General features: G+C 48.7%; 1 protein-coding gene across 2 annotated transcripts in view; it reads left to right on the top strand.

Moving 5' to 3' along the window:
* Positions 1-10,163, top strand: part of LOC146783278 (somatomedin-B and thrombospondin type-1 domain-containing protein-like) — a 404,714-nt gene that overhangs the window by 94,030 nt on the left and 300,521 nt on the right. The gene's annotated exons all lie outside the window — the stretch shown is intronic.

A 10,163-nucleotide genomic window follows, 5' to 3' on the forward strand; every position in this document is an offset into this window, starting at 1 on the left:
TCTTCTCCAGGAATGACCAGGGTCGGGGTGTGCATAATGACCAGGGAACACAGACATGTCCATCCGGGAACAAGCTGAGTGTAGATGTGCTTACCAAACCGCCAGTAATGGCCCATCAGCTTGGAGGTGCCCCATTGCATATTCAGAATATATAATATCACTCAGCAGTTAGCATTCGTGCCCATCCGAAGCGTTCCTTTTCCTCTGAAAAATAAAGAATACAGTGTTAGTTGCCATACCATCTGGGTTCCTTTCCCTTCTAACCAAATGTATCCACCCACCTCGGTGTCCCATGTTTTCTGACATTGGGTGGTCATACTTTCATTTGTCCCTCCCCGTCTGACCCATTCCCCTTTTCATCTTTAAGCAGGACCTCCCTACATAAGAATACCATGCTGGGAGACCATTTATTGTTTAAGAAGACCACCCCGGTTACACTAAGAGACACCTTCAGTGTATAGATGGACGCTGGAGCAGACGTGCTTGTGTACTGAGTTGGCGGTTTTGCAACCTCCAAAAATCTTTTCTCCTATAAATCTCGGAGCCATGTGAAATCTTCCCCTATGTGGCCCTTCCTTTGCATCCTATCCAGATCTGTTTGGATATCAGCGGGTTCAGTTAGGATGTATAGAGCTGTTGGTTTGGGGACATATCAGGTTATGTTTACAACTACCCGTGTGGTTCTGTCTTGTTGGATTGGATCTTGTCCCTTATTCTACATAGGTAGAAGTATATAAGGCATTTTGCTTTCTCAGGGGTTACTTCCTGGGACAAGTAAAGCCTGTCTGCGCCTACTGCATGTTGGATTAATAAACAAAATAACATGAACTAGTTGATGCTTGGGAGCCGACTGTGGTCATGTATTGGTACCATGTGTTCTGCAATAGGGCACTGTGCATTGCATGGGGGATGCTGGTGTTCTGTTTGGTGTAATTGTAGATAACATTTGAGAGCTCCTTATGCAGGCACCTTTTATTGAACTTCTTTAGACTTGGCAATTCCTCGGTAGTACTCAAGTGTGGGTCTATCCATAGTAGGCAGATCGTACATAACCACATAAATATACGTAACTTTTATTGCGACACTGCATTTCGAGGTGTGCATCTCCTGGGAGTTTTCTGCTCTCCTCCGGTGGCCGTGTTCCTTCTCACCAGTTCATGAAAGCTTGCGTTTTTTAGTTCTACGGTGATATCACCATGGAAGAGCTCGATCGCAGGTTGGAAAGGCGCACCCATGCACTTTTCTCCTGTTCTTTGAGAGTCGTGTGTGTTAAGCAGACCCCTCGCTGAGGGCCCATGTTGTTTTCCTTGGGTTGTAGGTGCTGATGACAAATCTGCATTGGTGCATTTCGTTGTCCTTGCGGCTACCTGTTTTTGAATAAGAACTTTGTTGACTGTTAATTCAGGTTAGTTACATACGCTCAGTTCTCAATGGTTTTAGAGAACCTTAATTTTACCAATGGGGTGTGATCCCATCAATCTACCAGTCACAATCTGGGGAGGTGTCGGAAGGTGACCCCTGTTGGATACGTCTTTCAGATTTTAGGGTAGTGAGGGTGCTTACTATACACAATATTAATGAGACAGAACTCATTTATATAAGCCGTTCAGCCCCCCCTTATCCTACTAGGGTGTTTTCTGACCTTTACCGACATTTTGGATCTGGGTAGTCAGACTAGTGTTAGGTAAGTTGTGGAGTAGTCCATTGAGTTCAGGGAGGGATTGGGGCTTTAGCAGGTGTTCTATGGGCGGCACCAGTTTTTCCAAAAAACACCTCGCCTGGTGCGTGCATAAGAGTGCAGCGCCCCATCTCGAGATTATTTTTCTGCTGGGGGCCACCTGTTTTGATATAATTCCCAGTGTGCTTGCTGTAAGTTATGATTTCAGTCCTTGTATGTTTGCTCCATGTACATGCGCCTCCCCCTTCCGCTCCGAAGCTACCAAAATCATCTGCGGCGTACCCCAAGGCTCATCCCTCAGCCCAACGCTGTTCAATGTCTACATGGCACCACTCGCCCACATCGCACGACGACATGACCTCAACATCATCTCCTACGCCATGACACCCAGATGATCCTCTCCCTCACCAAGGACCCCCACACCGCCAAATCCAACCTCCACGAAGGAATGAAGGCCGTCACCGACTGGATGAGAATCAGCCGACTGAAGCTGAACTCGGACAAGACGGAGGTCCTCATCCTCGGATCCACCCCCTCGGGCTGGGATGACTCCTGGTGGCCGACTGCACTAGGAACACCCCAAACTCCCACCGACCACGCATGCAACCTAGGGGTCATCCTCGACTCTACCCTCTTCATGACGAAGCAGGTCAACACAGTCTCCTCCTCCTGCTTCAACACCCTGTAAATTGATACTTGTATAGCGCACTACTCACCCGCAAGGGTCTCAAGGCGCTTGTACGAATACCGCTGTGGAACCCATCCTGGCTTTCCCTGTGAGGCGTCCACTCCTGGGCACCCCCAAGGTGGAGGCCAGGCATCCTTAGCGTTGTGGGGGCCGTTGTGGAGATTAAGCAAGCTATTGCCCAGAGTTGCAGAGTGGGACTCCATGATTGGAATGGCACCGAGGCGAGAATTATCAGGTCCATGGAATTTTTGAGCCCAAGACCCGCCGAGGCGGGGAATTGAACCCTGGTCCCGGGCTAGACCTCTGCATCAGGGTCTGCCACTCTAATCATTGAGCCACCCTCCGCATGCTTCGCAGTATTTTCAAGTGGCTCCCCACCGAAACAAGAAGGACGGTCACTCAGGCCCTCGTCAGCAGTAGACTGGACTATGGAAACGCACTCTACGAAGGAGCCCCGGCCAAACTCCTGAAACGGCTTCAACGCATCCAGAACGCCTCCGCACGCCTGATCCTCGACATCCCTCACCACAGCCACATCACACCCCACCTGAAAGACCTACACTGGCTCCCTGTCAACAAGAGGATACTTTTCAAACTCCTCACCCATGCACACAAGGCACTCCACAACACCGGACCAACGTACCTCAACAGCCGACTCAGCCTCTACACCCCGACCCCCCAGCTCCGCTCCGCAGACCTCGCCCTCGCCACCGTCCCCCGCATCCAAAGAGTGACCGCCGGCGGCAGATCATTCTCCCACCTCGCGGCCAAGACATGGAACACCCTCCCCATCCTCCTACGGTAGACCGAAGACCTTCTGACCTTCAGAAAACTTCTCAAGACCTGGCTCTTCGAACAGTAGCAGCTTCCCCCGCCCAGTGCCTTGAGACCCTCACGGGTATGTAGTGTGCTTTACAAATGCCATGATTGATTGATTGATTACGTGGAAATGTGGGAAGAGGGAGCATGTTGTTGTTTGGTGTTGCTAGTCCTTGCAACATGCCCAGAGAACACGTTTTTATGTTTGTGCATTTCCCTGGTTCTGCCACGTGATGTGCCACGTGTTCCTCCCTTGTAGCATCAGTCGCCGGCTTTGACTGATCTCGACCCAGCATTCTTATCTGGAATTTTCTTTTTGGGTAATTTTCTTTTAGTTTGGGCATTTCCTTGAGTCGCATAATTCATTGTTTTCCCTTGCCCCATGGGGGGGGGGGGGGCAGAGGCTGGCCTGTGGTCTCCTCTCCCCCATGCTGCCCCATAGGGTAGGAGGTCAGGGCAGACTATTTTTCTGGATTGTGTCTGCAAGGTTAGAGCAAGGTTAGTGGACTATGCTTGGAATTAAGGTGAGCCTGAAAGGGGTACACTCGGTGCTCTGCGTTCCATCTAGAGCAGGGGTAGGGGCTTGAAAGCTTCTATCTCTGGCACCCCCTCCCTCGGACCACACCCTGCTTTTTATCAGTGTTTCTGGTGAGCCCGCTGTTTCTAGCTTTCGGCTGGGGTCTCTTGAGCTCGTCAGATTAAATACTGTTGTGTCAACGGAGTTGGTGCTATTTCATCAATCTCTGGAAGGGTGGAAAATTGAGTGCGGAGGCCTCTTAGCGTATTGACTCTCGCATGTGGGGCTATGGAGTTTTAGGGTCTTATCCTCCCAGGCACAAGAAGAACATTGTTCCTGTTTGAGGATGGCTTTGCTTAGAACTGAAAGCGAAGCCTCTATTAATTTGGAGGCTTCTAGAACATTTGGGGGCGCTATTGGGACTACATACAGGGAAGGAAATGTTAAGCGCGGACATGATGCCCTAAAATGGGGTCCTTTCGGCTTGGTGATTGGAATGCGTTCCATTAGACTTCGACTGTGGGACCTGGGTGTCTCATTTTAAACAGTTCTCTGGATGCTGTCCTGTCCCCTCGTCAGATTGCCCTGTCTATGGGGTGTGGCCAGTGAACCCCACACTGGGGGATCAGTGGGGCCTTGGTTTTCGTAACGCCTTAAGCAACCTGGTTATACTGCGGCCCTGTAGGATGACCATGTCGTTAGTGTGGACGCAGGATCGACACAGCCACCAGCAGCCCAGAATTCCTAGACGCAAGCAAAATCTTTGGATCTTTGGATCCCTCAATGCTGTCTGTTAGTCTATTCTGATCTGATACAATGTTTAGGGGGAAGTGGTAGGGGATGCTGGTTGTCTTTATCTTGGAGGTGAACTACTGGGGTTAAGTCACTGGGATTATTCTTATTTGTCTATTTTACTGTGAATTTGGGCTCTGTGGTTGTGTGAAGGCGCTACGTCCGCACAATGTCACCCCTCCTTGCCGGGGTTGTGGTCCCGGTCTCTGTTGTGCTGGGTTCCCTATCTGTGGTTGCTTCTGCCACGTGCTTACCCAATTACTTGATCTCTGCTTCAGTTGTGTGGTGAATGGCGGACCTCCCTACAACTGAGTGTATGAAATGTTTTGATTATCCTGTGCTTGGTACTGAGGAGGGACGTTAACCATATCCTGTGGCCTGGGGTTTTGTGGCAGCTGGCCCTTATTCTCTAACCTCTGCTGCTTTTGCTGCACATGGTAAGCCTTTGTCCCGCATACCTCTACCAGGTGACCCCACCTACGGCAATAGAAGCACTCTCTAATGTCTGGTTGCAGCCAGCATCCATGGCCTCTACTACCATAACCTGTTTGTGTTCCAGGACTACTTGTTTGGAACCCTCTAAAGTTTTGTGGTGAAACACCCATTGTGGCTGGTGCCCAGTGGTGGCTGCCACTAACAAAAGTTGGTGGGCAGGTGGGGGGAGCGCAGGGAGAGAGTAAGCGTGGAGTGGGGGTGGGAGAACGAGCGAGGGGGGAGAGGTGATGACGGATTAATAATAATTTCAAAAACGTACCTTCAGCCGCCAGCTTCCGCCAGCGTTGTGCCGCCTCTCCTCGTCTTCCTGGGTCCCAGCAGCTCCTGGGACAGACTCCCAGCCAATCCCTGTGCTGCAGAGCAGTGCAGGGATTGGTCTGAGCGGGCTGAAAAGACACCCTGCTCAGACCAGGGAGTCTGTGGGGGTTTCTCTAGCCTGGCTGTTGAATGTAGCCTGGTTTGAGAAACCTAAGTGCGCATGTGTGTTTTGGGAGTGTTTACAGAGTGCGCAAGCACTCCTCCTCCACTTCCCATGCCCCGCCCCTCTATGCACAAGCTAGCAAACGAAAAATTAAACAATGCTAGAGCATCATTTTATTTATCGTTTGCAGGCTCTGCGCGAGGTAGTAGGGCAACGCTGCTCCGCCTTGCGGAGGAGCCGCAACAGCTGGTGCCATCTGCATGGCTGAGGTCATCGTCGTGCCTTCGAGGGTAGTCTTTTTCAACTTATGCTGCACTAATTTTGCTGTGTCTCTTTGGGTCTGCTCCTGCTTTTCTCTATTCTTTTCTTGCTTTTTCTTATGGTAGTGGAGTACATGAGCTTGTATTTCATTCTAGGGTTTGGTATCTAAACCAATTACACTGTCCAGCCCACTCTGTATCTTGCTGAGCAACCCTTTCTTCGAAATATTATAGAAGAATGTGACTTGTGGGACTGTGTTGGCCCATGGCTGTCTGGGTTCCTGTCCCCATCTTTCCCTCATTCTATTTAGGAAGTTGTTTATGTTTTTCTTGTGGCTTCATGCTCTCTGCCATTAGCCCTCCTACATCTGGGTGGTCAGAGAATATTTCTCTCCGGGCGGTCCATATCTGATGCTTGTGCGTATTAAATGCGGCCCATCATGCTGGGTATTTGTTAGCGTGATTACTGGAATGTGAGCTTGGGTGAACACCATGATTGTCTACTCCCTAATTAGGCTGCATAGCAGGTTCTTAATGTCACCTATTGCTAGGTTGATAGCTGCAGTGTTCTTCTCGAAGCATGTAATCCATTTTCCTGCCCCATCCAGCAATGACGGAAACTTTGTTCTCAACCCCTCTTTGTCCATCTGGGCCCATGGCACGTATCTAATCCCCGCAGCGCCCTTCTATAGTAACGTGTACATTCTCGTTATAGGTGATTCTATGGGTTCCTCTTTAACAAGAGCTCCCATCTTGCTAGGCATTGCTACATGTAGAGGAATTCCCAACTGGGGTTTCCTCCGTCATGCCTGATGCAGTCCTCTGCCATACCCTCTGGCACAAACGATCCTTCCCTCAGCCAAAACCTGCCATATTGGTCCCTTCCCTCAGTCCAATTTGCTAGTAGGTCTCAAAATGGTTATGCAAAAGTCTTGCCTTCCTTTTGGCTATGATCTCCCTCGAGTTAGTTTATCTTTGTCGTGCATCCATGCAGAGCAACGCGTATCCTCATTGCTGCTTCCCTCGTGGGTACTCATAGGTGCCATTTTGTTTTTCCTGCATTGTGGGTGGGTAAGTACCAGGGTGCGTTGTTCATTTATTCCTTGGTCAGCCCCTCTCCTTTGTCAACTCAATGGTGTGGCTCTGAGCCCTGCTAGTAGCCTTTCATCTACATCTGATTCTTCCCAGCGCTGCACCCTGTAATTGGCCCCGCTTCCCTCATGAAAAGAGCGTGCTGTCCTGCGCCCTTGCACTAACTCCTTGCTGCGTGCCCTTTCTCTCTCAAGCATGAGCTCACGCCTCTCTCCCTCGTGTTGTCTGACCTGTCTCTTTTGCTCAGAGCGACACGCTGCTTTAATTGCCTGGAATCACCTTCAAATTCAGTCTTTCTTCGTCCTTGGCTACCAGGCCAGTCCCTCTAGCCCTTCTCTAGCCATCAGTTCCCGGGGGACTGGGCTCCCTTCCTCTTCCGAGCTCGCTGAGTCACTATCGAAAATCACCATAAACTTTCCTGACACTCATTTATACTCGTCTGAACCAGTGGGAGTGTGTGTTTTACTTGCCTGGGGGTGTTGAGCATTGTGGACGGGGAGTAAAGCTTTTGCGGAACTTCCCCAGCGACTAGGAATGTACTGGAGGCGCCTGGGCTCGCTTGCTTTTGGTTTTCTCGGGCTTAGACATAACTGTCTTTTTTTCGGTCTGCTTCTATAATTGTGGGATCTGAATATCCTAATGCAGGATGAGCTGGTGTGAGTACATGCATCCCTGCATATGGTGGGGGAGGTGCCCACGCCTTGCTCGCTATCAGCATTGTGGGGCTATCAGTTTTAGCTTATTCAAAGATACCCCATAATTCTAACATTGACTCTCTTTTGTCTTTCTTTTGTCCTGCATGTTTAGCCTTTATATGTGTTTTAGTGTGCTAAATTACATTTGTGTCAAATGTTCTCTCCTTAGGCCAGGGAAATGTTTGTGCCTTTGTACATAAATGCCATCCATGGCAAAATATATTAATTCTCTCGTTTGGGGAGCCTAGATGCCATATGCTTCAATGGGGAATCCATGGCAATTTTAGTAATTTGGATAAATACAACTCAAATTATGTTTTGTGGTTTTGTTTTTCCAATCGGAGGGGCAATCGTACGTGGTGCACTCTTACAAATTACATAGTAGGAGCTCAGTGCTATTACAATATTTGCAACAAACAGTTCGACTGAAAATTTCAAGAAAAGCAAGATAAAAATGCATATGTAGTATTACAACATAGGGCGAATATGCAATATGCCAGAATAGCATCTGCACGATCTCAGTTTTTCACACAATACAGTTTGCAATCAACAATCAATACAGCATCACCTACATAATACAGTTCAATAAGAGTTGACAGAAAAAATTACTTTGTCAAAAAATGAATACGCTCTCAGCACGTTATCCCCTAAAAAGAGAAGAATTGTGTGGAGCACGTTCCTAACTGAGCTGGATAGTCTTGCAATATCCGCTCCTAGAAAAAGGTGGTAATCAAAGAAACCATATCGTAATTATTCGGGAATCACTGGCCCCTCTTGGCCACACACAGGTTATGCCCAGTTTCCTGGGTCCAATTTTTCCCCTATATCCGAATTCCATCCTGTTAAACACCCAGGGCCCAAGCCAGATGTACCTTCCACACTCCTTCTAGATACTAAGGGTGTTAATAAACCGCTTAGCACGGAGAAATCATTGGACTAAAAAACTATGAGACTGAGGTATCAGATCCACCCAATCGGAATAGCTGTATCCCAAAAATTAGCATCCTTGGAGTTATCAAGGGTCATCTTAACCTTCTCTAAGGCACTCGGCTATCGAAAAAAGGTGACTTCCATGGGAACGCCTCTAAGGCTGCCTTGCGGCTGATTCTTTTAGGACATATACAATAGGTAATATGCAGGACCTTGTCAGTGGCACAAGTGCTTAGATGATCTTTTTATGCTTCTCCTTAGTTTACCATATGCCGAATGCTTTAGCCTATGTTTGAGGTTCTTATTAGCCTCTGTGACGGTGGCTTCAGGATGGACTTCCGCCCTGGGGATTCAGCAGAACTTCCACTACATGCATTTGTACTGCTCCTCAAGTTCACTGGTTTGAATACCAACAGGTTCACTCAGCCTATTCTCCTACTGAGGTCAATAAAGGTGGTTCCACTGAGTTGGGCAACTACAAACATCTGCTGTTTGTCAGGAGCCCCAAGGGGTGAACGTGCACTTTTCAAATATGGCTGTTAAGTTCTGTGCTTAATTTGTGAATGAAAGAGTGACGATGCACGAAACTCTGCTCAGAAGGTGGCTGGTGCAATTAATGATCGGCATGCCGAATGCCAAGGATTATAGTCTTTAATTCCACCTCACGCCTCTTTAATCGAATACCAGACGCTCCCTGCCCCTTTCCTCACTTTTGGAAGGTCCCTGCTTTCTCCCTTTGTCCCGGTTTTGCCACCTTTCTCTTACTCCGTCTTTCCTATCTGTGTGTTTTTCCCTCTCTTGCACTCAGCAGGTATCTGATTCAGGGAAATAAGTGCCAGTCACCAAAAATAAGTGCCCATTTCCCCCTCCGGCAACTACTGGCTGAAATTAAGCACTTGTTATGTTTTGATATTATATGATCAGGCGCGTGGCAACCAGCATCTTGAAGTACTTGGCGGACAGCTATGTTTTATCAGAACTTTGTCACCCACTTGGAGATTTGGCCTTCCAGTACTTCACTTCCTCTTCCTGTGTGCACAGGCTCTGTTATGGCATTCTTAGGGTTGGTCGTATCCATGATGGGTGCATGGGTATCAAGCCTTGCACTCAAAGATCTGTCATGGTGGCATCTGGGTCTGCCTGTGACTTCTTGTGAAAAGCACTGGAGTACAGCCACTAAAGGCCCTCCTGGTGTTTTGGGGCAACCAAAGTATTTCCTCGAGGGTGTGCGTGAACTGTTTTGCTTCTTCGCTGGTTTGGAGGGTGAAGGTGTGTTGCACTCATGACCAAAGCTCTGCAGAGAAAGAAATCGCTGTATTTCTCCCCCTTGGTTTAGGGGTCCAGTGTCAGACTTGAGTTCTTGAGGCAGACCATAGATTGCCCTAATACTCTTGAATTTGAGGGGGGCAACAGTGTTGGTGGTCATAAATCAGGCCGGTTTGCACTTCAGTCCTTCATCCACATCCACTAGGAGGTGTCTTCCATCAGGGGTGGAACAGAAGTGGACGGGCCAGCCGCCCATCGGATAACTACGGCTTCCTTCTCAATCTGGGAATGATCCTTTTTCATGCCATTCACCACTTGGCGGGCATAGGTTATATGGCAAATGGTCCACTTGTCCTTCTAGAAGAGTACCGTCCTATTCCATGTGTGCTGTCTTGCACTACTAACTCAGTGCTCTGAGGGGGTTGAAATACCTTTTGGTCATTTCCCCCTGGAATCAAGTTAATACTTGTCCCCACAAATGCTTGTGACTGTTCTGGCCCCCGTTCCACT

The sequence above is a fragment of the Triturus cristatus genome, chromosome 11, assembly GCF_964204655.1.
Source record: "Triturus cristatus chromosome 11, aTriCri1.1, whole genome shotgun sequence".
Classification (NCBI taxonomy): domain Eukaryota; kingdom Metazoa; phylum Chordata; class Amphibia; order Caudata; family Salamandridae; genus Triturus; species Triturus cristatus.